Raw genomic sequence first — 27,979 nt, 5'->3', positions numbered from 1 at the left:
GTTGACACGAGCCCCAAAACCAGCAATGAGAAGACTCCTAAGAGATGAGCAGAGCCTGACCCCTTTCCAGATTCCATGTGACGTTTCCCGCTAGCCAGCATTTCTGCTCGCTGCAAAGGAACAGTCCAAGACCGACCCGCCCAAGCTTAAGAAACTACAGTGGAGGCCAGAATAGATGGTGGTGTCATGGCATGAGGTGACGGATGTGTCCCGGGCGCACTTAGATAACGCTAGCTAAATTCATGAGCAAAACCCTCTCAGGGAGGACCGGTTTGCTAACAGCAGGCCACTTACAGGGTGACTGGGGTCTGCAGACACGATGCTTGTGAACACAGGCTCTAACTATTGCTCCCGTGCCATTTTATAGCTGATGCCTCAGGAACCCTGAAAATGTCCTTTTATATAGGCAAGGATGTGAAAGTTCAGGGACACTCATCATCTGACTGGAAGGGAAGGAAGGAGGCATGTGGGTGCGGGGGGGCTCGACAAGAGAGAAGTGAATTATATCAAAACTGATTCAGTCTCCCTCCACACTGTCCTTCCTATGATAAGGACATTAGCTAACAATTACATCATTTGAAGGCACCGCTCAAAGCCTTCCTCCCACCCCTCCTCTGTCTCCTTCACTTACAACTGAGGTTCTCAGCTAGCTAGGGCTCTGAGCTTGCTAGGAGAGCTCCCTGTACCCCACCCCCAAGCTCTATTTTAGCCTTATTTTATTTTTATTTTAAGGCAGGGGTTTCAAAAAGTTGCCCAGGTCTAACTTGTAATCCTCCTGCCTCAGCCTCCTGAGTTGCTGGGGTGTCAGGCCTATGCCGTGCGGCCCACACAGCAAGCCTGTAGGTGTATGCTCTCTAGACAAGAGAAGTCAGAGGCATCCTCAGTCACCTGCCTAGAATGTTAGAAACCCACATCAAAGAAGACAGCCTAGTACCTGACCAGCACAGCTACTCGATGGAGCCTCCGGGTCTGCAGTATCCAAAGGCAAAACCAGAGATGCTCTGGGACCCATCTACCAGAAAATGGCCCTCCACGGTCTACAGAAGGTGGTCAACACTGTCACAGGTGGTGCTCAGGCCAGGTTGGGCAGACCCTTCCTGGCTGTTTGAGGCCGAGTTCCCTCATTTCTCCTGCAGCTTTAAAGTCCCTATTACCAGCTGTCAGAAGTTCCTACTCAAGCGTCAAAGCCCATTTGGACCTCACCTCCGGTTGGTATCATTCTTCCACGTGCATACGCCATTCCCACATTCTGTCATATGTCTAACATAGTTATGGAGTCACAACGCCTTCACTACATCCTCCTGCAGAAAAGGACCAGTACACTGAAACCCCGTGGCTCTGGCTTCTTCCACTCCCACAAACCAGAGCTGGCTTCCAACAGGCGGAAGGCAGGCACTGCTCCCACCAGGTCCGGAAGCCTTGCAACACAGTGTCCCCACACAATCCTGTTTTCAGGACTAACTTAAAGCAAGTCTTACTGGAGAACCTAGTTAGGGGGAAACGATCTCTTCTCCCTCCCCTGGAAACCAAGGAGGGAGGAGAGTGGAGCAGGACTTCCCAGACAGCGAGCGCTCGGGGATGAAGGATCCCCTTGTAGGGAAGCCCTCTAGCATGTGTCTGCTTACTCTCCATTTTCATCTTAGAAAGGAAGTGGGAAATTAGGTCGAAGCAATTCAATAACATTGCAAAATTCTCAGGGCTATAAATAGCCCCTAGTTCCACTCTTCACGGGACTGCGCTCAGTTCAATAGCAATCATCCAGCATGAGTGCACTGGAGTCCCATTCCCAGCCCCAATGGTGGACTCTGACCCTCCTCCGCCACCACCACCTCACCCCCTGCTTTCTTTATTCACTACCTCAGGGATGCTAGGCAAGCCTCTAGGACTGAGCAAGACCCCAGCCCCCTGCAGCCGCCTTGAGGGCACCACAAATACAAAAATGGTCGGGCAGACAGAAGAGAGGCCCACACAGACTCAAGAACCATGCAAGGGCAGTACTGACGCTGTCCCCCAATGACAGAGCCAGAGAAGCGGACCAGTGGCACTGTATGCTCTCCGGTGGAACAGTCTCCAAGTAGCTTCTGGAAGGGGGGCTTCATCAGGAAAGGCCCTGTGGAGTTTTGTCCATCACCCCGGCAGGGGAGCTTCAGGCTGAACTTGCCAGCAGAGCTGGAGCCCAGCTTAGGAAGGGAAAGGCAGTCCCTCCCAGGAGGTACAGGGGTTAGAGGATGCCAGAAGGCTCCCAGCTCCCCCTCCCCCAGCTCGTAGGATCCCTGTGTGCTTTCTCTTCTAATCTGCGTGCCACGCAGTGGGGGAGGCCTGGTGAGTTTGGTTTATGCTTCCTGTGACAGAGTGCTGCCTCACTGAGGAGGTAACTGGAGGTCACACCCTCTTCTTAATCAAGATCAGAATCTTGGTCAAAGCAGGAGGCTTCCCCCTGTAATCTTTTCAGCTGAAGAATGACTCAGTTTCCCTCAGTTCACCCTCCCTGAACCAGCGTGAGGCCCTGAGGTGTAGAAGAGGTACAGGGGAGGAAATGCCACAGGATAGAAGGTGAGAACAAACACAGGAGCTGAAAGATCTCCTCTGTATTGACATTTGAGCACAGGCCTCACATTCGTCCATCCCGCAGCTACCTGGTGGAACTCCTGTTCTTAGAGGACAGTGGGTTAATGGCCTTATCAGGGTATCTAAACCTGGGTCAGCTCCCCAGTGTCTACACTTATCCCTGTAGATTCCACATACTGCTCCCGCTGACTCTGCACCTTTGCCGTCCCCCGGTTCCAACACCCTGTCGGAATGGCCAACTTGTATGTGCTCAGACAAGCCCACCCCTCTGGCTTCCTGGCCATCAATCATCAGGTGCCGTTAATACCCAGCACATGTGCTGCCTGCCAGGCCTTGACGGGCATCTGCAGCCTCCAGCTTTTACAATCCTGTCTCTCCTGGTAACTGGACACATGGGTACCCCTTAGGAGTCAGTACTAATGGGGAAGTACCCCTGCAGCCCACATCCTCTGGATCAGGACCTGCTGTCACATGCCACCCAGGGTGGTTCACATGCACCATGGGGTCATGAGGAAGGCTCTAGATCAGTGGGTATGAAAATACTTGTATGGTTGGGGTCATGGTAACATGAGGAATTGTATTAGGGGGTCACAGCATCAGCAAGGTTGAGGATCATTGCTCTAAATCAATGGCTCTCCACGGTGGCTAGCCCGTAGCTAGCCAGGTCACTGAAGCCTCCCCAGATGATTTTCCTGGAGGCTGAGATGGAGACCGTGGTCCAGGAAGGGAAAGAACCTGAGCACAGAGCTTCAGAATGGTATACCTACCCCTACCTGCTGGGCATCTTGCTGCAATACCTACCCCTACCTGCAGGCCCCTAGTTTGCAGCACAATGCCCAGCAGAGACCTGTGTCTACAGAATTCCATCCAAAGTGCCCTGAGGCCTCACCGTGTAAGTCCGATGAACCATTAGTGGCTTGCACATTCCCGACTATAATTATGCGATTGATTCACAAAGGGGGAACAGAATCCGACAGAAAATACACATGAGTTCTAAGGAACTGTCTCTTGGGCCTGGAAGGATGCCTCAGTGGTTGAGAGCAGTGGCTGCTCTTACACGGGACATGGGTTCAAGTCCCAACATACCCACGTGGCAGCTAACAACAGTCTGTAACTTCAGTTCTAGGGGATCTGACACCCTCTTCTGGCTTCCACGGGCATGCATAGCGTGTGCATACACACCTGCGGGAGAGCGAAACACCCATACACATAAAATAAAAATAAGTTAAAATCTTGATCTTTCTCACCAATGGATCAGGATGGTTACACAAAGGGGAAGACTCTGAATAGGGTGGGGTGCAGTAGGCTAAGGGTGGCCTGGCCTGTCCCGAAAACTCCAGGCTATGGGCCCAGTTCATTCAATAGAGACCATAACAGCACAGCATTGTTCTCCAAGAATGAGGCCAAGCCTTTCCTCTCATTTCATAGAGAAGGGAACTAAGGTCCAGAGGAACTAGCAAGGCCAAGCCAGGACACCAGTTAGGGACAACAAAAAGGCCCAGCCTCCACTTCTGGATCAGTCCTCTCCTGCCACACAGACAGACTGGCCAGGCCTGCATTTGGACCCCAGTTCCGACAACCTCCTTAGTATAGTCAAGCCGGGGATTAGAACCGCTCCTCGTAAAAGCTAGGTAACCATGAGACAAGAAAACGCCTACAAAGCACTTTGTACAATACCTAGCACAAAGTAAGGCGGATTCTAACCGTATGGACTGAAGAAGCTGCAAACACTGGAACGCATAGCCCAGCACTGAGGAGCACTACCTGCCACGCTGTGGAGAACAGGTGTGATGGAAACAGGGAGGAAACCCCCACAGAAAAAGTGGTGTTGTTGCTACTCTGCCCAGGAGACCCTGTGCTGGCTCCATAACAGCCCAGCAAAATGGCGGTACATGATGGTCACTCAGCCAATAGGTCCTAGCCACTTCAATTCTGTGAGCACTCCCAGAGAGATGGATGAGGAATTCAAGCGCCTTAAGCAGCCAGGCAGGGAAGTAAACAAACCAAGCAGTTTGCACACAGGGACCCAGAAAGCTAAGAAACACTACCCAGCACAGAAGTTCAGGCTCGGCTTCAGGGGCAAGGGCGACGGATACTTCATGCAGCTAGGTCAAGACACCACTTGGCAACTTCCAACACACTAGGGATTCTTGGTCCTCTCCCACCAGGTGCTCTCCCACACGTCGTCTTACGGGACGCGATCCTGCCTTTCCGAGACCATCCTGGGCACCCTGAAGATGAAGGCTGTCACTTCACTGTCTAGTCACCTCAAGGGGCCTAGAACAGTACTGGCCTCTTGGAGAACACACAGTGAGTGACTAAGGAATTAACTCACCATGATGGCAACTCCAGTCCCAGTATCCCCAGCATCTCTGAGCTCTTACAGACCACAGGTTTCCTGCTCTGCCCCTACGACCAGGCTGCATTAATGCAGGTAAGCTAAGGGATCCCGGTGACTTGGTCAGCAGAGGACTTGCCTTGTGGGTTTTTCTTTTCCCACTTCACTGCCCAGGCTAGTTTTGAACTTCTGTGGTAAGGGAATCCTTCTGCCCTAGCCTCTATAGTGCTCTGGCTAAAGGTGCACACCCCCAAGCCACGGACAGGTTTTTCTTACCCGTTTGCTTGTGAGCTGCCTAGGAAGGCGTGATCTAAGCAGAGAGCATGCTAGAATATGCTAAATACTGGTACCACAGTTTTAAGAAGTCTAGTCTGTCCGCATACCCTGCTCCCCAAACTTTCTTGGCACCTCTTAGAAGCAGCACAGAACAGAAAAAGAATAACAAGATTCAAGAGCAAAAGACAAGCTGGGCACGGTGAAACATGTCCTTAATCAGAGGCAGCCTGGTCTACAGAGAGTTCCAGAACAGCCAGGGCTACACGGAGAAACCCTTTCTCAAACTACTCCTTCCCCAAAAAGAACAATAGACAGAGGTCCTAGCCCTGTCTCCTTTGATCACGAACCGTGGGCAGGTAAAATCTTTTAGGAACTTTGCTATCTTTAATCTATAAGTGCAAATAATGATAGTCTCCTCAAAAGACCATAACTGGAATTAAACACCCTCACACGTGCACCCTACCGAGCCAAGGCAGCCACCCTGGCCGTGTGGTTACTGACCCACCACTTGACAAATGGCCGCTGTGGTGTCTCTGTGAAGCAAGACGGGCTGTCCCAAGTGCGAAGCACACCAGAGTTCAAGGAGTTAGCACAAAAAAAAAAAAAAAAAGTCAACAACTCCATCAACACGATTTTTACATTGGTTCTTTGAATTATTAGTTGCATTCTGAAATTTATTAACTAAAGCATTAATAAACTATTTTGCTTGCGTATTTTACATTCCTGAGATGTGACTGTTAGGAAAGTTTAATTAACAAGTGTGACTTGCATTATTTCTTCTTTGCAGAGACTCCCGGTTGGCATAGTGCCTGACACGAAGGAAGCATTCCAAAAGGTGGCTTCCATCCCCAACAGATGGGGCGTCAGGGGTTGCATCCCCTTCCTCTAGACAAACCCAAGCCCTTCGTTCATTCATTTCGTAAACATTCATAGTGTCTGCCCTGCTGAGACACTGTGGGCGTATGGAGCAACATCAGGTAAGAGCTTCTTCCTTGTGGGCATTCCTACCTGCTGGGACAGGCAGACGTCAATCAACACTTTCAAACAGTTGCAAAGCTACTCGTGTGTAGGAACACCAGAGTGTTCAGAGTGCCACACCAGGGTCAGAACTCGGGACCCCGGAAGCCTTCAGAAGGAAGACTGGGAGGATGAAAAAAGTTTACTATACTAGACCAAGGGGCGGACTCTGAGGGTGGCCAGAGCGAGGGATGGAGAAGGAACAGAACCAGGCCCGGGAGCAGCCTAAGCCCAGGGAGGGCGGCAAAGGATCAGATCTGCAGGGCCCGGGGAAAAGAGGAGGGTGGAGACCAGCACTGGAACACCCCGGGCATTGCAGCGCTGCGGGGGAAAAAGCGGATGAGAGCGGCCTGGACCGAAGCCGGGCAGTGGAGAAGGAAAGAGGGCCGGTACCGACGGCAGGAGGATGACCGAATCGGCACCGTGCCCATGCTTGGAGGTCGAGCAAACGCTGCCCTCGGCCTCAATCCCATCCTCGGTCCCAGGTCCCCCACCCTCAACACTCAGTCCCTCTGCCTCGAGCCCCGCGCGCCCCTCACTCACCCGGCGCCTGCCGAGGCCCAGCTCCTCGCCCGCGTCCCGCCGCCGCTCCTCTGGCCTCGTCCGCCCCGCCCTCCTAGAGCCCCGCCCCGCACGGGCCGGCCCGGGCTTCTATTGCTCCGCTTTGCCGTCAAGCCGAAAATTCTCACTTCCACTGGGTTGTTTGTCTGTCACTAAAGAGGAGGCGGGCCTTACAGAGGGCGCGGGCTGGAGCGACGCCGGCCGGCCCCTCCCCTCCGCGGAGGCCTCTTAAAGAGATAGACTACCTTTCTTCTGCAGTCTATTGGGTCTGAAGGAACGTGATTTCCCAGCAGACACTAGAGGCTGCTCCCCACCCAAACTTTTTTTTTTCTTTTATTTCTGTACACAGCCTCAGGGTGAAGGAGGTTGGAGGGGCGGGGAGGGGGCGCGCTCTGGGTCCTTGGGACCCATTGTTGTAAGGAGCAAGCTGTCCTCCCGTGACGCTCACCTGATCGACTCAACGAAGGGAATAGCTGATTTAGGGAACTGAGTGGGAGGTGACAGTCGTGTCAGAGGCTATGAGCAGCCGCGGCTGCTCACTACGGAGATGGAGCTAATTATACCGGCACCCAGGGCTGACCGTGGGCGCTGAGCAGAGGCAGAGGGGTACAGCTCAGCTGTGCTGTTGGTAGGGATCCGTGGGAGGTGGCGTTCGTCACCGCACCTGCGGATCTAACAAGGCCGGGCACAGCGCCAAGGACTCACTCCTGCCATCTCCCTTAAAGCTCACAGCAGGCTGGTAGGGAGGGCTAGTACGCGATCCCCAGTTGCAGAAGAAAAGACTAGGGGTCTTACGGGACTAACTATACAGTCGGTGACTAACTATACAGCAAAACGCCATCTCCCTGTTTAATTCCAAATTTTGTTTTTTAATCATTTCTCTTAGCGGATCCTTAGGACAATGCCAGAAGACAGACATTTTGTTACCCATTCTATAAAGAATGGGACGCTCAGCAGAGAGACGAAATAATGGCCACCTTTCACTGTCTTTGAAGCAGTTTTACAGACACAGTTACACTGACTCCTGCAAACGTCTTAGAATTGAAGAGGATTCTTATCAGCTGGTGAATAGGGTGGTGCCCAGGAAGCAAAGTTACCCTCACAGTCACGGTGCTAATAAGGCCTCGTTAGGGGCCGACTGGCCACACTTCCAATAGGTTCACACACATGCTTCCAGCTGGTCTCTGTCTTTGTTTTAGTGCATATGGCCATGTTCCAACATAGCTTTATTCTGGAACATAAGGTAGCCACCCTTGCCTGTATCACCATTCTGGACCCAAGGCTCTTTGCTGCTCTGTAGGAGCCTCGTCATGGCCAAAGGCAACTTGGGGAGGAAAGGCTTTACTCCGCCTACACCTCCACAGTCCATAACTGAGGGAAGGCAGCAATCAAGAAGCAGAGGCCAAGAAGAAGCGCTTCTTGCTGGCTTGCTCCGCCCACTTTCTTAAACAATCCAGGATCTCCTTCTCAGGAGTAGCGCTGTCCACAGTGGGCTGGGCCCTCCCATGTCAATCACCAATTAAGAAAAGGCTCCACAGACTTGCTTGTAGGCCTAATCTAACGGAAGCATTTTCTCAACCGAGGTTTGTGCCGAGTTGACAAAAGCTAACCAGCACAATGGGTGAGAGATTATTGACATAAGTGTGGGGACACCAACAGCCACACCACCAGAAAGTCTCACCTCGCCACCGACGACGGCTTTCCCATGGCTGCCCTGTTAAGGGTCCTCCCCTCTTCAGCCAACTTCCCACTCCATACTCCACAAGGCCGTGTGCAATCAGGACAAAGTCCCACACAACTGGCTGAGCAACCTACCACTCTTCACGATGGGCTTCAGTGAGCCTCCTGTGCTGAGATTAGCCTGTCTTCCCTGCCCCATAAAAGGATGCCAGGTCCTGTCCTCTAGCCTTTTCCTAGCACCACGGGAAGCTCTGCAGCTCCTCTTGGACAACATTCACTTGTTCCCTCCTCAGTTACTTCAGCACCTCTCTTTCCCGAAGCCCCCCGGGGATATTTACTCAGCCACCTTTAATACCATTTAGAATAGAACCTACTGGAAATTAGACTTCTGTGGGCAGTGACTTGATGGGATTTGCTAGCTGTCCACCAGGGACCCTTCTCCCTGCTTCTGTAGTAACAAGGCTGCCCCACCTCTCCCCCATGACTCACTTCCCAACTTCATGTGTGACGAAGATCGAAAGCCAGCTGGGTAACCTCCTTCTCAGCAGTGGACATGAAGGCATGAAACCTCAGGCTGAGGTGCGAAGTGGTGAGCTCTGGGGAGCTGGCACACCCTCCCTATTCTTCCCCCTGTGGGCTGCACCCAACCTTGACCCTGTAATAGCCATGGTGTGCAGGGTAGTGACAGAGCCGCCATGTGGAGAATGCTGTTGTCCCCGTGGGGGGGCAGAAAGCCCTCCACTGGCACAGGACACTCACTCAGAGACAGTTGCCTTGTCCTCTGTCAGTGACCTTTGAGGCTCTATTGGTCTCAGAGTCACTATGCAGCAGAGAGTGACCAGGAACTCTTCCTGACATCCCCCAGCGCTGTGCTGTCCATGACTTTAAAGAGCTGACCCTGCGCTCACACCACCTTGAGGGAGAGCCTCCTTAGCATTTGTATCTCCTGCTCCTCATCCTCTTCTTCCCGATTCTGGTCATACTGTTCCCAGAAACATTCGCTCTGGGACTTGCACTTCTTTTTCTTTTCGTCTTTGCCTGTGGGTTCTTAGGCGTATGAGATTTTAAGGAGGTTCCCCCTCCAGGTTGCATGAGTCTAGGATCAGTTCTTTAAAAGCTCACTGCTGGACCTAGCAAGATGGCTCAAAGGCCAAAAGGTGCTTGCTTCTGAGCCTAATGAACTGAGTTTAATTCTGTGGACCCACGTGCTGGAAAGAGAGAACTGATTCCTGCAAATTGTCCTCTGACCTCCACACTCACGCCCTGACAGAAAATCAATCAGTCCATTAATGTAACAAGAACATTGTCTAAAAAGTCACGGACAGAGCTGGAGGTGTGGCTCAGTTGATGGAGTGGCTATCTTTAGTGGTAAAGAAGCTTCCTGGAAGGCTAGTGTCTAACTCACAGGGTGACAGGAAGCTGCAGAGACCAGAGACACTTTGTGTTGGTTCTGTCCCTTTCTCCCCTCCTTAAGAAGATCGTTCTTTGAACAGAGTCCTGTCACCCAAGTTTGGGCAATGCTCCCTTCTTTTAGATAAGCTGCCCCTAATGGGCAACTCCACTCAGCACAAAAGGAAGAGTTTTCCAGCACACATCGCACCCCCCACCCCCCCTTCCCCGCTCATGCGACTCCAGCTCAACCACTGGGCAGCTGTGGTCAGGTCCCCTGCCTGAGGCTGTGGTTGAGTCAGTGGAGTAACTCAGCCGAGAGCCAAAATAGCCTGAACCCACAACACACTGAGGTAGTACTGACCTCTCTGCTGTTGTAAACCTGTCAGAAACCATCCAGGAAAGGCTAAAGCAAGCAAGCGAACTTCCTGGAGATGGCCTGCCATTTTCCATGGCTGTAACGGGTGAGCTCTGGAGAGGCCCAGCCCCAGAGGCTTCATCCTGGGATTGCTTCTCGCTGCTACTGTGCCTTTCCTGCCACTATTGTTTGGCCTAATGATTCCTGGGCAGCAGCCCACCCTGTTGGGGAAATTTCCTCCAGATCAACGTGGAGATGAACTTTCATGAATTAATGGTCTTTAGATGAATGAATGACTTTATAGAATTCCCAACTTGATTCAAACCGTTTTAGGAAGAAAGTTCAAGGAGGTGGTTTTAGTTGTTTTGCCAGAAAAGTGTAATAAAGTTAAAATCAAGAACAGAATGTGCTCCCTCCTCTTAGAAAAGCAAGTAAAGGGGCTGGGGATTTAGCTCAGCGGTAGAGCGCTTACCTAGGAAGCGCAAGGCCCTGGGTTCGGTCCCCAGCTCCGAAAAAAAGAACCCAAAAAAAAAAAAAAAAAGAAAAGCAAGTAAAGGCTGCATAATAAGGAACACAGTGAGTCTTCATAAATTGCACTAAGAAGAGAAACAGGGTTGGGACAGATGTGTGATCCAGGAAAAACATTCATTCTAGGTTAGACCCAAGGATGAAGCCACAGGTGTGCACTATGGTAAAGTGAGGCCATGTGAAACTGTTGCTTTGAACTTATAATGAGCTGAAGAATGAAATACTGCTTTGAACTTATTATCAACATCCTTCTGCAACTCCCCTTTTGTGTAACATTGTATCTATGAAGTAATTTTATAAACTTTTATTAGGGCTAGAGAGATGGCTCAGTGGTTAAGAACACTGACTCCTCTTCCAGAGGTCCTGAGTTCAGTTTCCAGCAACCACATGGTGGCTCACAACCATCTGTAATGGGATCTGATGCCCTCTTCTGGTGCTTCTGAAGATAGCTACAGTGTCTTCATACATATATACACATACATAAAATAAGTAAAATTTAAAAAAGAGAACTTTTGTCTAGAAGGTATATATTACCTGAGAGAAGAAATAGAGTGTGGCATTTGGGACTCTGCCCCATCTACCAAACTTATATATGTATGGGTCTGTCTGTCTATATATATGTACATGCATACAGGTGTAGGTAGATGTGTATGCGTATAAGTATGCATGAACACGTGTGGAATTGGTGAAACAGGTGGTCAGGCCCAACCAAGGTGTGTTTGTGTGTGTTAGCATGTGTGAGTGTGTCCACGTGTCTGTGTGTATGCCTGACTTTCTTCTTTTTCTTTTCTCTCTGGCTCACAAAGAGTTAAGGACTTCTAAGCCCCTCACCTGACCAGCAAGGGGCCCTTGAGCCAGAGAGATAAGAGCTCAAATAACTAAATTTCTTAATCTCCTGCCGCTATCAGCAGGAGTTAATTGCCAGAAGCCAGTGACTTTTGGCCACAAAATAGCAGAGAGTTAAAGAGAAAAATTACCAAAAGTAAGCAACTTCTGCTCCCCCCAGTCGCTGACACCTTTCCTGCCTTCCTCAGTTTACCCTGTGACACCAGGCTGGATCTCAGCATATACCCCCAGATGAGATTCTCGATCTTTCTGGGACTCCATGCAATGGGACAGTGACAGTGCCAGCTTCAATGGACACTCATTGGGACACAGTAAATATGGAGCACTTGGCTACTGGGCACGTAAAAGGAATTCAATTATATGTTTTGAATTTGTGTATGCATGTCCATGTACACATGCTCAGGTGCATATGTAAGTGAACCTGTGTGTGTGTGTGTGTGTGTGTGTGTGTGTGTGTGTGTGAGAGAGAGAGAGAGAGAGAGAGAGAGAGAGAGAGAGAGAGAGAGAGACAGAACTTGATGCCGGGCATCTTCCTGTATTGCTCTCCTCCTTACTATTAGTGGTGGGCAGGGGAGATGTGTACCACGGTGTGTGTGCATGTGAGGGCAGAGGACAGCTTTCAGGAGTTGGTTCTCTCCTTCCACCACGTCTTCCAGGGATCAAGGCCAAACCGTCAAGCTTACTGGGCAACTCCTTTCCCTGAGGCGACATCTTACCCAGCCCCCTTCTCCTTATCCTCTGAGATAGCATCTCTCACTGAACTGAGTCTTGCTGTTCTGACTGCAGTGGCTGGCCAGTGATCTCCCAGGATCCACCTTTCTTCTACACCCTGCCCCCCAAACCCCATGCTGGAGTACAGATGTGGTAACACTGAGCTTTTATGTGGGATCTGGGGATCTGAACCCAGTTCCTCACTTTACCCAGTAAGCCATCTCCCTAGCTCCGAGCCTTAAACAGTTCAGCATTTACAGAGCAAACTTCCCCTAGTTTTTTAGTTCCCCTAATAATGACATCTGAAACTGGAGCACAGGAAAACACCCCCTCCCAGTTCCCTAATCCCTTTGACCTACTTTGCTACACAGTTCATTATTTCCCCAGCCCCACCCCTGGGCCTCACTCCCCATCTTGCTCAGTGTACCCCTCCTTTACTCCCTTGTCCTCAACTCTGATGCCCTCTCCCCTCCCCAGTTACTGCTGGGAGGAATCCTGACCCTCCTGAGACCAGGGTCCAGCACTGAGCAGGGCCAGAGCAAACTACAACATCTCCACAGTAGGCCAATGCTGCTGCTGTTCCACGTGGCCCTGGGCAGCACGCAGAGGCCCCTGGGTATCTTTTCATCTCAGTTTGTGAGTCCTCATTCCCTTAGTTGATGACCTCTTGTTTTAATGAGTTGGAGGGAAGAAACTATAAACTAAAAAACAGCTTCTTCTGTCCCCAGCCCCTGCTCCCAGCTCCTCTCTCCTCACCAGAAATGTCTCTCCCCTCCTCCCAGATCAAGTCACTTTGTCCCCTACTCCCAATCCCTGGTGCCACCACCTCTGCTTTGGACCTTAAATTAGTCATTTTCCTCATTCCTTCTGGAAAAACAAACAAACAACAGCAACAAAAGCAACTTAAGGAAGGAAGCATTTACTTCAGGTCACAGTTCAAGGGAACAGTCCATCATGGTGGGGACGGCATGGCGGCGGGACCGTGACACAGGTGGTCACACAGGTTACATCCGAAGTCAGAAACCAGAGGGAGACAACGCTGGTACTCAGCTATTTTTCTCCTTTTTTTTTTCTTTTTCTTTTTTTTGGAGCTGGGGACCGAACCCAGGGCCTTGCGCTTCCTAGGCAAGCTCTCTACCACTGAGCTAAATCCCCAACCTCTCTTTTTCTCCTTTTTATTCAGACCAGGATCCCAGGCCATGGGATGGCATCATCCACGTTCAGGGTGGACATTCTACCCCAGTGAACCCAGTCTAGAAACTTCCTCACAGACGTGCCCAGAGACCTGTCTCCTAGGTGAGTCTAGATCCTGCATGTTGACAACCAGTAGTAGCCGGTATTAGAACCTGAATATCTCCATGTGTTATAGGCTCAGCCCTCAGCCTGGTGCTGTTTAGAAAGCGGTGTGGCCTGGGGAGGTTTTAGGTCACAGGGGTATGTCCTCAAAGGGCACAGTGGGACACCAGTCTCTTCCCATTGACTAGGCGTAGCCATGACTTGGGCAGGCCTCGTCCTTTGCAAGCTCAGACCACAATGCACCATATCATCACAGATCTAAGACGCAGTAGTGCCCACCCACCACGGACTGGGATCTTCCAGATTGTGAACTTGTTGCAGCGCTAGTATCAACACCGTAGGGCCACATGGCATCTGCAGGGTATTCTCATCTTAGCAGCGGCCAGTTCTAGTGCGGCCCTGCTCCCATTGCTAGCCACCCTCGCCCAGCTGGCCAGCCAGGAACTCTCTGATCCCAGCTACCTGGTAAAATCAGGACACTAGAGGTCCAGCAGCGGCTGGCCTTTCGTGGCTCTCTGTCTTGGACTCCACCCACACTCCCAGTAACTGTCCCCTGGTATAAACTCCCAGCAACCCGTTAAAATTAAGATTCAATCAGCTGTCATTTAGCAATCAGATTTATATGTTAAATCTTCAATCCACAATATGTCCATACAGTAAACTCACAATCAATTGATAAAGATATTAACCACCCACCAAGATAAATGGCGTATAGAAATCCGTCCCTTAAGAAATATTCATAACTACCTATGGCCATTTAAGGCTACACAGATCTGGGTTGTCCTTCTCTGCCTCGGTCTTGGTTTTCCTCTTTTCTCTTTTCACTCTCTCTCTCCCCTTACCAAAACTCTGTGCCCGCCCAGCTTTCTCACCGTCCAATCACAGGCCTCGGCTTAACTTGTGCCAGCCCACACCTGCACATAGACTTCAACCTACGTGAACTAAGAGAAACCTTTTCCCTTCTAAGCTGATGATTTTTACCAGCAATGAGACACTGGACACTGCACTGCTTCCTTCCATAGCAACATCCCGGTCCTTCCAGCAGCAGCGTCCGCAGACTCTGTCAGACGAACCATGGTGTAGAATGTGGTCCTCTGAGCATCAGAGCTGCTGTCTTCACGAGTTCAGCTGAGCCTCGCTGCGAGAGACCATGAGTGGCGCAGGCCGTTGACGTTTCCCAGAGAAGAAGGGGATGAAGAGGGTCACTGGGCCTTTCCCTGAGATTCTGGTGGGTTCTGACACTTCCCAGCCAACTGTCTGGGATTCCACCCAAGCTGTCATGGCTTGGGGGTAAGGAGGCGTGTCTCAGAGGTACTTGACTGAGAAAGGTTAAGTAAAAGGGAGGGCTCCATCTCTGTGGCTATGGGAAAGCCGTCAACCATGCTGGAAAAAAGGTTTTCTTTTTCTTTTTTTTTGGTTCTTTTTTTCGGAGCTGGGGACCGAACCCAGGGCCTTGCGCTTCCTAGGCAAGCGCTCTACCACTGAGCTAAATCCCCAGCCCCGAAAAAAAGATTTTCTAAAGAGGCTGCTTCGAGGTCTCACAAACTTCTGTAAGCAACCCACACTCCATAAGTAAGCACAATAATTCAAACTTCATGACAGACCATCCTCAGAGTCTTTTTTGTTGTTAATACAACAAGGGCTCATGTAACTCAGAGTGGAGTTGAATCCTCACCTCCGACATTCCTGGCTTGAATTCTTCACCCCTTTAATTTTAAAATGTACTTCCTTTTGATCATATTCATATATGCATGTACACATTCTCTCTCTCTCTCTCTCTCTCTCTCTCTCTCTCTCTCTCTCTCTCTGTGTGTGTGTGTGTGTGTGTGTGTGTGTGTGTGTCCTTAAGTCATGGTTCTATTGCTATGAAGAGATACCATGACCACAGCAACTCTTTTCTTTTTAATTTATTTAATTTATAGGAGTACACTGTAGCTGTCCTCAGACACACCAGAAGAGGGCATCAGACCCCATTACAGATGGGTGTGAGCCACCATGTGGTTGCTGGGAATTGAACTCAGGACCTCCGGAAGAGCAGTCAGTGCTCTTAACCACTGCGCCATCTCTCTAATCCCACAGCCACTCTTATAAAAGAAAACATTTAATTGAGGCTGGCTTACAGTTTCAGAAGCAAGGTGGCACGCAGGCCTACATGGTGCTGGGGAAGGAATGAGATCCACATCTGGATCCACAGGCAGCAGGAAGACAGAGACACTGGGCCTGGCTTGGGCTTTTGAAAGCTCAAAGTCCACCCCTGTGACACCCTTCATCTAAGAAGATAATACCTACTCCATCATCGAGGACCTTCCCTCTAATCCTCGTCAAGTAGTGCCATTCCCTGAGGACTAAGCATTCAAATATGCAAGCCTATGGGGGCCATTCTTGTTTGTTTGTTTGTTTTTAAGACAGGGTTTCTCTGTATAACAGCTCTAGATAGGCTGGAACTGGCTTTGTAGACCAGGCTAGCCTTGAACTCACAGAGATCCACCTGCCTCTTCCTTTTGAGTGCTGGGATTAAAGACTTGCACCACCACACCTGGTTGGGGGGGTCATTTTTCTTCAAACCACCACAGTGTGTGTGCATGTTCGTGTGTGATATGTGTGTTCATGTGTGATATACATGTGTGTTTGCGTGTGTGATATGCATGTGCATGTGTGCATGTGATTTGCATGTGTGTGTGCATGTGCACTCAAGTGTGTGTGTGTGTGTGTGTGTGTGTGTGTGTGTGTGTGTGTGTGTGTGTGTGTGTGTATCTATCCCCCCGGCACATGTGGAGACCAGAACAACTTTCAGGAGTCTCCTTCTAGTGTAAGCTCTGGGACTCAAACTCGGTCAACAACAGGCATGTGCAACAAGCAGTTTTCCCTGCTGTGCCATCTTGCTGGCCTCTTTTTATACCTTCAAAGACTGGTTGAAGAATGAGAGTCTGTGCCAAGCCCCCTTCTCATTTGATCCTCTGCTGCACAGTCTGGTAGCCCTCCCCTTTCACAAAGGCAAACCCTGCAGCAGCCATTGTTTTCAGGCCTGAGTCATCTGCTTAAGAGGAAGCTGGCGTTCAAGCCTGGTTCTGTCCGAGTCCCAGGTCTGAGGCGTCCGAGACATTACCTTGTCTCTCTCGGGACGGCACTCCGCTTCAGATAGAAAGAGAGGCAGAACGGTTTAAAACGGGCAGATGCAGCCCAGGGAAGAAATGTATGGGGACTTGGTTCTTTAAGCAGGAAGCAAAGGGCACGAGGCAGCCAGCCAGTCTGCTTTGGCTCTCAGGGGCTGGGTGCACATAATTCACGGTAACTTAATTTGAGGAAATCGTTCTTCTGGGAACCGAGGTTTCTGGCATATTTGTGCGTGTGGAAGCAGAGGGAAGAAAGAACGGGCCCCTTGAAGACTGTGGGGAGCAGGGAGCTGTCAGCCCCAAGGGGAAAAGCTCAGATGGCCTTGGGGGACAGGCATGCTAGAACAGGGAGCCAAGGGTATGCGTGTGAGTGTGTGTGTGTGTGTGTGTGTGTGTGTGTGTGTGTGTGTGTGTGTGTGTAGGGAGGAGGCCAGTCAATGAGATTTGCAAAATTTCCAGCACACATGGCAATGAAAATAATAATGACCACTTACCAGTGTAACTAGAGGTGGAGGGCAGGCGCCATTGTAAGGATTGTGCATTAATTTATTTACTCCTGGGGACTTGCACATTGCATCGGGTTGAACCTTCACCCCCGACTCTTTGGATCAGGAATTATTCTTATTACTTCCATTTTTCACAGGCTTAAGCTGGCGCTTACAGAATTAAGCCATTTGCTCTACGGCTATTTAGTAGCAGATCTGGGGCTTGAACAAGTGGACTCTGACCTCGAGGGTCAGAGCTCTGGAAACCACACCGCATCCCTTAAGGTCTGGAGCGCCCCCTGGCACGTTTCCTCGAAAAGCTTCCCTTGAGGGACACTGGGAGATTTCTCTTTTTTTCTGCCCTTCCTTCTTCCCTACTTCCCCCCCTACCCCACCTTCTCTCTCCTGATTTTTCTGAGACAGGGTTAGCCCAGGTTAGCCTTGAACTTGTTTTGTAGCTGAGGATGACCTTGAACTCTTCACCCTTCTGCCTCCGTCTCCCAAACTCAGGGCTTAGAGGGTTTGTTGCTGTTGTTTTCTCTGTGTAGGCCTGGCTGCCCTGGAGCTCACTCTGTGCCCCTTCTCCAGAGTGCGAGGATCAAAGGTGTGTGCCGCCATGCCGAGCTTTTCAGAACTTTAAAAAAAATTTTTTTTGGGGGTGGGGATTTAGCTCAGTGGTAGAGCGCTTGCCTAGGAAGCGAAGGCCCTGGGTTCGGTCCCCAGCTCCGAAAAAAAAAAAGAACCAAAAAAAAATTCTTTTTTAATCTTTTAAAATTTATTTATTTATTTATGTGAGTACACTGTAGCTGTTTTCAGACACACTAGAAGAGGCCATCAGATCCCATTACAGATGACTGTGAGCCACCATGTGGTTGCTGGGAATTGAACTCAGGACCTCTGGAAGAGCAGTCAGTGCTCTTAAACGCTGAGCCATCTCTCCAGCCCTTTTCAGAACTTTTTAGAAGAAGTATTTTATTTTTAACTATTGTGTGTACGCGGCAGCCTGTGGGTATGTGCACCTAACAAGCCAGGAGAGGCAGTCGGATTATTTGGAGCTGGAGTTGCTGGGAACTGAGCTCACATTCTCTGGAAGAACAGCCAGTGTTCTTAACTTTTGAGCCAACTCCCCGTCCTCCAAAGTTGTCTTAAGAAACTGTGCTGGCATACTTTAGCATGGGCTACTTTAGCATACAGGAGAGTGGGGGGGGGAGCATGGGTTCTTGTGGGAGGAGCACTTGTCTGAACAGGAGCTGTGTCTCCAGCAACACCAGGCTTGGCCCCAGGAACTGCTTTTGCCAGCAGAAAGACCTCAGGTGATGGCGGCACAAAATCTTAATTAATAATAGGAAGCATTTAGCCAAGTGTGAGGCATGAGTTCCAACAGATCAGGGCATCTCGGAACAGGCTGAGAAGACATGGGTAGTGCAAGCCTAGATCCCAGCTACACAGAAGGGTAAGGCAGGAGGGTTGCAAATGCAGGGCCAGCCTGGGCTATATAAAAAGTAAGTTCAAGACTGAGGCTGGAGGATTGCAAATCCAAGGCTAGCGCAGGCAACTTAGTGAGATCCTGTCTCAAAACCAAAAGGGAAGAGAGGACAGAAGAACAGGCATGTGCTGTGTGTTGACCTAGCGTGCCCAAGGCTGGAGGTTCACTTCCCAGTATAGAAAAATCAGTCAGATAAGCTTGGACGATGAAGGTTCCCCCTCTCTTGCAATCCCTTGGTCTTCACCCTGAAAAGCAGCACCTGAGGGGCCTGGTCTGTGCTTCCTTGGGCCCAGCAGACACCTGAGAAAGTTTTGCTGCACTGACTGGGACTTTTCAGAAGAACTAACTATCCAATTGTTAAGAAACGGTGGCAGCTATCATGAAAGGAATGGAGGAGGCAGGCCCACCACTCTTACCCAGAGACCGTCTTGGCTGGGGACAAGGCCCGTGGCTCTGGTGAATTCTGTATAAGAAGCTCTCCCTCCCTTCTAGACAGATTGTCTGGTTGTTTTCTGCAAGTATCTGTTGAGTATTCCCTATGTATGACCTGGGTCATAAACCCTCATTTTTATATTCACAGCCAGAGTGTAAGCAGAGAAATGTAAACTCTGTGTGTGTGTGTGTGTGTGTGTGTGTGTAAACGTGTGCACGTGTCAATGTGCATATTTGTGAATGTGTGTCAGTGTTTGTGAATGTGTATTTGTGAGTGTGAGGTGCAAATGTGGTGTATGTGTTAGTGTGTGGGTGTACAAGTGTGTAGGTGGATGTGTGTGTGGTGCATGTGCACGTGTTTGTACAGATGTGTATGACTCTGTGTGTGACCTCCAGTGCCCTCCTCTATCATCTTCCACCTGATTCCTGTGAGAGAGGATCTCTCACTGAACCTGGAGCTAGGCTGGATGCCATCAGTCCCCTCTCCCCCAACCAGCATCCTCCTGTCTCCTTCCCACTCTGGCTCCGAGATATAGGTGAACACAGTCAGGCAACTTTTGACTGGGAATTCCAGTTCAGACCCCTGTGGCTATACAGCCTACCCCTCTACCCACTGAGCCATCACAGCAGCCCACTTCCTCAACGATCTGAAGGCTAGTGATCAAAACTGCAATGTCTGCTGCTGTGATCGGGGCCAGGGCGTCATTTCAAAATCATCCTTTCTCCTCCATCACCCAGTCTGGCCTCCTCTCAGCATGGGTGGTGCCGACCTTTTCCTCAGGGTAAGAGCCTTTACTCCGGCCTTTGTCTAACTGCCCAGCTGTAGATGTCCCAGGAGTGCTCTGGGTACCCATGGTTCAGTAGCTTCCTGAGCTCCTCACCCTGCAGGGTGGCTTACCCTAGCCGATGTGGCTTTTCCTTCCTTCGCCTGCTGAATGAACGTCCTCATATGGCCATGTGACCAATCCTGTGTCGGGTCCTTGTTCCTAAGATACCGCAGCACATATTCACACAGGCTCTGCTCCCTGCTGGAGTATACAGCTTACTCCCAAAGATGCTGTCTCGGAGCCTCAACTAAACCCTAGAGAGGTCACTGCCACCCTGCCAGGAGACTATGTTTGGGGATGTCGTACATACTCATTACCCAAGTGTGTGGATGTGGATGTGAATGTGTAGATGTACATGTGTTTGTGTGAGTACATTTGTTCTGCATATGTGTGTATATATGTGTATTCATATGTGTGTATACATATGTATGCATATCTGTTCATATATATACATATATATATATATATATATATACATGTGTGTGTGTGTGTATACACTTGTGGATATACATGTTTGTGATGGACCAAGACAGAGTAGAGGTTCCTCTATCTTAAATTCTTGCTGAGGTCATTTTAGGCTTAACTAGAATCTGATCTCCTCGATGGAGAATCCTGTGGAAACTTACTCAGCTTTATTATAAAAACCTTAGGTCAAGATGCCCCTAACTAACTTACCTTAGCTGTGTCTGTTTGTGCAAAACCTCTCCCTGCAGCTACCCAGGATGATATCACGATGTAGCTTTTGCCTTTAAAAAACCCTTACTCTGAACACTTGGCATTACCCTTGAGAACGGAGTCCCTGAGTGTGGTCCCAGGCAGCTAGAATAAAGACTTTCAGTCGGCTATAAACCGTGTCTGAGTGGTCATTTCTGGTAGGCTCCCCACAACAGGTGTGTTCAGGTATACACGTGTGCAGGTCGATAAGTGCGTATATGCATGCACGCGTGTGTACAGGGCCTCCGCAGCACTAGTCTGGGGCAGAGTAGTGGGAGAAGGGGCTGACGGTGAGCAGAAGCTGGGCTCAGGGGACCTGCAGGCTGGGGCAGCACGTAAACTACGGTATGAATGAACCGACTTTCACTCCCTGATGGAGGTGCATTTTGTTTTGTTTTGTTTTGTTTCGTTTTGTTGGTTGGTTGGTTTTGAGGTGGGTCTCACTATGTAGCCTTGGCTAGCCTGGAGCTTGCTGTGTAGACAAGGCTGACCTCAAACTCACAGAGATCCTCCTGCCTCTGCCTTCTAAGTGCTGGGACTAAAAGTGTACACCACTATGCCTGGCCAACAAAGTTTCTCAAGCCCGTGACATTTCCTTTCTGATCGGGATGCCCTCTGTCTCCTGTGGGCATTTGTATGAGGACGGCCTCTTTGGTTGTTTTCTGGGTCTTTTTTTTTTTTTTTTTTTTTTTTTTTTTTTTTGGAGCTAGGGACCAACAGGGCCTTCCGCTTGCTAAGCAAGCTTTCTGGGTCATTTTAAATTTAATTTTTATTTCCTTGATTACAAAGGTGAGCTAATAGTGTGTTTTTTACTCTTAATTTCCAACATGTGAGCGTATGGTCGGTGACATTTTGAGTTCTTTTTATATTACGTTGAAGTAGACTGTTTGTTCATCAGTGTAGGGATTGGTCTAATGTTGCTTTCATTCTAATGCTCATTTGGGGCCCCCAAGACAGGTTACCCCAAAGATGAGAGAGTCTGCACATAAGACACTGAGTGACCCCGCCCCCAGTTAGCCATGATTGGTAACTAAAGATGCCAACAGCCAATAGCCGGGCAGAAGAGACATGGGTGGGGTTGAGGTTTTGGGTCTTGGTGAGAGAGGACCAAGAGGATGAAAGGAGGAGGAAGAAACTGTCATGGGGTAAAGGAACAGGAGGAGAAAGGGAGCGGTTGTGTGTTAAGAGAGAGGAGAGCATGGCTCTGAGGGCTGCCCAATTGCTAAGAGCAGTCAAGACGGAACCTAAGAAATAGTGATAACTCGGGGTGATCTATGAGAAGGTAAATTCTAACAGCATGGAGGGTAGGCAGCTGCCCAGCCACTGTGCTGCTTAAGGTATACTGAAAATATAAAGACTGTGCGTGTCTCTCAACCGGTAACTTAATGACTAAGGTGGGGGAGAAGCCCCGGGCCGGGTTTTAAATAATTTCTACTACATGTCAAATATTCAGTTTATTGACCTTGCACTATTTTCCTGCCCAAGTAGATAATACATTTTGATAAATATTTCACATGTGTTTATTTATTCTATTTAAAGACATTTTTTTTGATTTATTTGAATTTGTAGATTTTCCTTTAATTCTAGATTTTCCTTTAATTCTATCTTTTCTCACAGGGACATTGATTCTAAAGAGACCTCCTGGGGGCTGGAGAGACGGCTCAGTGGTTAAGAGCACTGGCTGCTCTTCCAGAGGTCCTGAGTTCAATTCCCAGCAACCACACGTGGCTCACAACCATCTGTAATGGGATCTGATGCCCTCTTCTGGTGTGTCTGAACACAGTGACAGTGCAGTGTACTCACATACATGAAATACATAAAATTAAAAAAAGAAACCCACTGGGAGCCCCAGTTGAGGGTATATTTGATACTCTCTCTCTCTCTCTCTCTCTCTCTCTCTCTCTCTCACACACACACACACACACACACACACACACACACACACACATCTGCTTCTCATTCTCATCACTGTCCTTCCTTCCTTTCTTTTTAACTTTTGTTTATTGCAGTCCTGGGGTTACACCATGGCTGGCCGGTTCCTGGTTGTTATGAAGATGTACAACCGCATCTTCCTTTACTCGAGATAATGTCGAGACGGCTAACAGAGGCAGCTCTCTCTGCTTTTCTCTGACATAGCCCTCCCCGGCCCTCCCCCTTCCCAACCCTCCCTTCCCATTTCATGGGTCCTGATCCCAAATCCTACCTAATGAGCTTCCTGCAAGTTTATCTCTGTTTCCAGGTCTCTCCTCTAGAGAAACCGGTTATGAAGTTAAGAAGTCCGTCATCTTGGGGGATGCATGCTTGAGTGAGAAATGTCATAACATGGGTAACTTATTTCCGAATAGCTCAGGAAACAATATGCATGCGTGTGTGTGCAAGCAAACAATGTGTGTGTGTGTGTGTGTGTGTGTGTGTGTGTGTGTGCAAGAAAGAGACCTAGACACAAAGTAACTGTGAAAGAGCTTAATGTGTGGCCAAGGTGAACGGTTCATATATAGGCGTTTACTCCGTTGTCCCGCATTCTCTGGGCATTTGACATTTCGAAAAATTTGAAAGTGAAAGCTAAAGCCATCTCTGTTTTTAATAGTTGCCTTACCTGAAACCTCTCTGCAAGGTTTAATCGTTTTTTTCTAGTGCAGTTTTTAATGTTGGAATTCAGACTTGGTCACGCCTCGCAAGTGTTTTTTTTTTTAATATTATACTCTCATTGTTATTCATTAGAAGTACTTTCTAATTTTGATTTTGATTTCCTTTAACTGCATGGATAATTACGCCAGTGAGCTTTGGAGATTCGAGTCCGTAGAGGCTCTGCTAGCGATGAGTTTTTGGTCGCTGATTGACTCCTCTCTGCTTGGTCAGCTCTGGTCTTACTTCCCTGGGTCTAGGGAAGGGCCTAGAGGGTTCTGGAGTGTTTCTGCCTTTTGGAATGTAGTGAAATCCTGCTTTCCAATCCTGGGGGGTGGTTGCCTGAATAGATCTCCACTGTGTTTATCCTTCCAGCCACCAAGAACTGCAAGGATGGCTGGCCAGTTAAGACTACTGCCTCCACAGGGCTCTGGGTTCAGTCGCAGCATCCACAGGGTGGTCCACCACTGTTCCTAACTTTTATTCCAAGGAATCGAGCATCTTCTTCTGGCCTCTTGTGCACTGGATCCATAGGGTGAATGTGCTAACACAAGCAGGCAGACAGGCAAACACTTGTGCACTCAAAATAAATAAATCCATTTTTGTTAAATTATTTTATGTATGCAGGTGTTTTACGTGTATGTATATCTGGGCACCACGTGGGTGCCTGGTCCCCAAGGAGGCTAGAAGAGGGACATCAGATCTCTTAAAACCAGATGGTTGTGAGCTACCAAGTAGTTGCTGGAAATCCAACTCAGGTCCTCAGGAGGAGTGGCCAGAGCTCTTAACCACGGAGCCATCGCTCAAGTCCCTCCCTCAGTAAATAAATCTTAAGGAAGAAAACCAAACATTGAGCCTACTGTGAGTTGAGCTGCTTTGGGAGTTAGAGTAGACATGAAACTCAGTTCATCCCTTGAGTACCCACCTTCTCCTCAGAGCCCCTGAGAGAGCTCACAGACCAGAGGTGTGGAGTGCAGTGGTGAGAAGAAAAAGCAATGAAATCTAGGAGCACTTGACTTACAGAATTCAGAGCTCTCCCTTCTCCACCCCAGGGAGATGCCACATCTGCCCAGATGTGCTTGCTCTGGGCTCACTGCTACAGCCTTCAAAGGGTGTGAGAAGTAAATCACTGTATGGGCTCTCAGTGTCTGGGAAAGAGCCGGCCTTTGCAGCATGGGGGACCAAGAGGGTGAAGCCAAGACAGCCGGACCATCTGTTACTCAAGATGCCCCCACTGTCGATCTCAGCGGCTTTCTGTGGGCCCGGAAGAACCAAGGATGATACAGGTACCCCTAGCCCTGTGGTAGAAAGATAAAGAGCCAGGCTACCACAGAGTAGCATTGACATCGAAGTACAAAGGTTCTGGAGATGGTGCAGACACATACGCATGCACACACACAAGAAGTAGGTGTGTGTTTCCTCCTCATCTGCAGACTAAGAATTTCAAGTAATGAGTCAAAAGGGGTCGGGGTGAGCAGCGGGTGTTGAACTCTGACCTGGAACCCAATGTAGAAAATAGCCAAACACAGTTGGAAACGTCAAATGGATGGGGGCCTTGAATGTGGGGTTCAGGCAGTGGAATGATCACAATGGAGTTCCACAACAGTGACTACATTACTATTAATGAAGCAAACAGGATCCTCCCTGATTAAATGAATACTGGAATACCGGGAAGACGTCTCCCCTGAAATTCTCTTCAGTGAAGACTTGACACGCAGACTTAAGACGACTCCACTCCCTCAGAAAGAGCAATGCCCACTGTGACGCTTGCCCGCCCCACACGATGAACATTACACGTGTGTAGGGAAACCTACCTGTGTCCAGGAAGGGGAAAGAGTGGTGTGCACACAGCAGCAGTGAGGCAGACACTGGGTTTCTGTGCATCATGTGGAAGCACTTGGTGGTGTAGTAAGATTTGCAGACTTTGGGCCACTGAGAAGGCTCAGTGGTTAACAGCGTTTGCCACCAAGCCTGGTGACCGAGTTTGATCCTCAAGACCCACAAAGTGGGAGGAGAGAACTGGCCCCCGAGAGTTTGTCCTCTGACCTCCGTACAACTGCCCTTGCACACCCACCTCCCTCCCCAAATAAATAAGTAAATGTATCGAATTGTATAAGAAATACCTGTAATCTTCTGAGAGAGGGCTGTGAAGAGAAGTTTGGAGAAGGGGAGGTACTGTTGGATCCGAGTCCAGTATTGGGGGATGGAGCAGGCGGCGATAGAAAATAACGGTTCTGAAATCCATTCGGGTTTGGGGAGATGGGGTGTAAATAAATTATAAACAAGTCATCTCAAGGTGGAGAAATAGACGTACTGATTGGTTCCTTCCCAGCAGGATGACTTACAGACCATGATAATGATCTGTGTGTTTCAAAAAGCCAGAAGAGGGAAGAAAAGAAAACAGAATAGAGAAAGCATAGAACGTTACCATCTACAAGATGTGGGCCAGGCATGGTGGTGCACACGTTTAGACCCTGCACTCTGGAGGCAGAGGCAAGCAGGTCTCTGTGAGTTCAAGACCAGCCTGGTCTACGGAGTGAGAGACCTTGTCATAGCAAAAATTTAAATGCACACACACACACACACACACACACACATACACACACACAAAGATGCAGGAACAGAGTAAAACAATTATGAGCTTACTTAAAACAGAAGCATAAAGTAGGTCGAATTCACTTTGACACTCTCCTCAAACAGGGTGGACCCTGTTACGACCAGAGTACACTGGCTAGAACTGGAAACAAAGTTCGGTCATGAGCCGTGGTTAGGAATTTGCCAACATGCAGAATCCTGTGTGACAGAGTCCCGTTGGCATCGGGTTTCAATGTGTGAGAGATTCAATTTCCCCATGTACAAGACTCTAGGAGAGTCAGTATGAAAAGAAGTGGTTGCCCAGGCTGTCTTAAATCTCCATGCTTCTTTCTCCCTCTGTACTTGTCCTTGACTTGGTGGCCCAAGGTGGCCTGTAGGATTGTGGCGTGACCCACCTGCTCTGGCTACTGTGTGCTTCTCATGATGGCCAGTTATCCATCTTCTGTTTTTAAATAGACAGGCAGTTCATCCCGGTCTTATTCCTTCCTCTGTCAGGGATCCCCCCTCGCCTGGCCTGGCCTGGCCACTGTGAGTGTGAGCTGGGTTGAGGGAGTGGGGGTGGGGACTCATTCCCACAGCTCCTTTGTGTCCCCTGGGTCTGCTCTGCTTAACCCTTGATGTCCCACTCCTATCCTGGCTGGCTTCTTACCATATGACTTAGCTAATCTGACAAAATCTGCCTTACCATGGAGCAGTTCTGCCTGCATGGCAGCTTCTTGTCCCGTGATCCCGTGATCAGATGCTCCGCCCCCACCAGGGCCCAGTAGCGCTTCTCCGCTGTGGACAACGTGGCCTTCATCCCAGTGTGGTGGTTAAGTCCCATTGCCAACCTGGTTCCATTTAAAGTCACTGTGGAAACACACCTCCCACGGTGCCTAAGAGGGTGCTTCCAGAAAAACAGGAGGAGGGGAGACAAGCACCTTAACCCTGCCTTCGCTACCACGATGGCCTACGCCCTCAGACTGTGCTGCGCTCCATCCTGAGCCTGCCCTTGCTCCCATGATGGATGGCAAACGATAATAAACCTTTCCTCCCTTTAAATTGCTTTTACCGGGTGTTTTGTAACAGCAATAAGAAAGGCAACAAATACACCCGAAATCCAAGTTATCTCTCCCGGGAGACCTCCTGTAAACCTCGCTCTCTACCACCACAGGGCCCCGACTTCCGGGCCCTTCTGTTACAGCGCGCGCCCGCTGCAGATTTGTTTCTTCTCTGCCCCCGCGCCCACCCCATACCCCCAAACACGGCAGCCTTTTTTCCCCCTGGTATTAGGACCTACCGGCACTCTGGGCTTTGGAATCTGCTGCCTTTGACTCTTCAGACACAAGGAGGCAGGATGTGGAAGATGTAATCCGCTAACCCTTCCTTTGCAAGACATTCCAGATCCAAATTATGGCGATCCGGACCCGCCCACAAAGGATGTTTCTCGGCTCATAGTACAAAACCCATTCATTCGGTCCTTATCCAAGGGTCCCAGCTGTCCACGTTACCTTTCTATTGCTGTGACTGAAACACCAAGACCAAGGCGGCTTATCAAAGAAACCATTTACTTGGTCTTACATTTCACTGGGTTGGGGGTTGGGGATTTAGCTCAGTGGGGCCCTGGGTTCGGTCCTCAGCCCCGGGGGTGGGGGTGGGGGACGTTTCACAGGGCTGGAGTTCACAGTGGTGAGATAAAGGTACAGGGGCAAGAAGAGCTGAGAGCTCACATCTTGACCCACAGACAGGAAGCAGGTCCCACTCGTGGGATGCAGGCCGCTGAAGGGTTGGTCACATGTTGGAACGGAGCCTTTTGACGGCTCAAAAAGTCTGCCTTGTAGCTTCGCAGCTGCCGTTCTCGCCCCATCCTGGGCTGACTCAGCGTGCCGCCTGCACCTTTCCTTGGCAGATGCTCACAACCCTGGCATCTCTAATCTCCTGGGATCCCCACTGCAGTTTGGCTTGGCCCCTCTCCCCATCCTAATACGCTGCACCTTCAGGGCTGCCTGCGGGGATCCCAACCTGGCCACACTCAACCTGGCGTCTTGCCTTTGAAATTGGTGTGGCAGTCTCTGGGGCCCCGCGGCTCACACATGCTACATGCCTGCCCAGCAAATATACTGTGAGCAACGCACGCCAAGGTTTGCTGCCGGCT

At 49.7% G+C, this 27,979-nt stretch overlaps 1 protein-coding gene across 2 annotated transcripts in view; it reads right to left on the bottom strand.

The window, feature by feature from the left end:
• Elmo2 (engulfment and cell motility 2) overlaps positions 1 to 6,806 on the bottom strand; it is a 36,195-nt gene extending 29,389 nt beyond the window's left edge. For both annotated transcript variants that reach the window (XM_032904810.1, XM_032904809.1), the window contains exon 1: positions 6,743 to 6,806. The gene's annotated coding sequence lies outside the window, so the exon portion shown is untranslated. The remainder of the gene's footprint in view (positions 1 to 6,742) is intronic.
• Between the last annotated feature and the right edge of the window lie 21,173 nt (positions 6,807 to 27,979).

Source organism: Rattus rattus, chromosome 5, assembly GCF_011064425.1.
Source record: "Rattus rattus isolate New Zealand chromosome 5, Rrattus_CSIRO_v1, whole genome shotgun sequence".
NCBI lineage: Eukaryota > Metazoa > Chordata > Mammalia > Rodentia > Muridae > Rattus > Rattus rattus.
This window is presented reverse-complemented; position numbering and strand designations above follow the sequence as displayed.